Raw genomic sequence first — 895 nt, 5'->3', positions numbered from 1 at the left:
CCGATATAGTTGTAAAACATCTTGATCAGGATATAACTTGTGATGAATAACCACATATTAACCCTCCTGTCATATTTGACCCCTTTCCAAAAAGTTTCTATATCAGAAATTTGGGTTTTTTTCAAACAGATTATCCAAAAAAGTAAAGTGGATGGTTCCCAACAAAAATCCTCACAAGTTAAATAAATAATCAGTTCACTACTTTACTACTTAATTTTTTTTGGGTCAATTTTATAGAAATTGGAGAAAAAAACAATTGGTTAATGAACTTAAAATGTCAATAAATGTGACTAAAATGGGAACAAATGTCAAATAAAGTGGCAAAAACGTGAAAATATTTCAAAAAGCAAAAACAATGTCAAAAAAGTGATACATATAAAAAAAGAAAAAAAAAAATCTTTACAAACTTGGGGAAAAACCCCATGATTCTTTTTTTTTTATGGGTTTAAAAAGATTTCAAATGTTCAGAAAAAATCGACAAACACTGAGAAAGTGACAAAAACATCGGGGGAACGACACAAAGGTTCCAAAAAGATCCACACAGCCAGGAGAACCTAAGAGTGGCTCTGGAAGAGGGAAATCTCATCGTTGTTTTAACCCTTGTGTTGTCTTCCTGTTATCCATGAAATTGTCCTTCCAATTCAAAATTGAAAATTAACATTTGTTTGTGCTTTTTCCGCTTTTTTTTAAAACTTGAGCTGGTTTAATAATAGGTTTTACACTTATTCTTGGAATTCATCTCATGGTCAACAAACATCATTTATATCAAATTTACATCAGTTTTTAGTTTAAAAGGCACAAGGTGTGAATTATTTGACTAATAGTAAGATCAGAGATGTTGAGTGGATCTCAGAGGGTAGATGTCAGAGTTTAATCCGATACTGAATAAAATCTA

The sequence above is a fragment of the Etheostoma spectabile genome, chromosome 15 (assembly GCF_008692095.1).
Source record: "Etheostoma spectabile isolate EspeVRDwgs_2016 chromosome 15, UIUC_Espe_1.0, whole genome shotgun sequence".
NCBI classification, from domain to species: domain Eukaryota; kingdom Metazoa; phylum Chordata; class Actinopteri; order Perciformes; family Percidae; genus Etheostoma; species Etheostoma spectabile.
Note: the sequence above shows the minus strand (reverse complement) of the source record.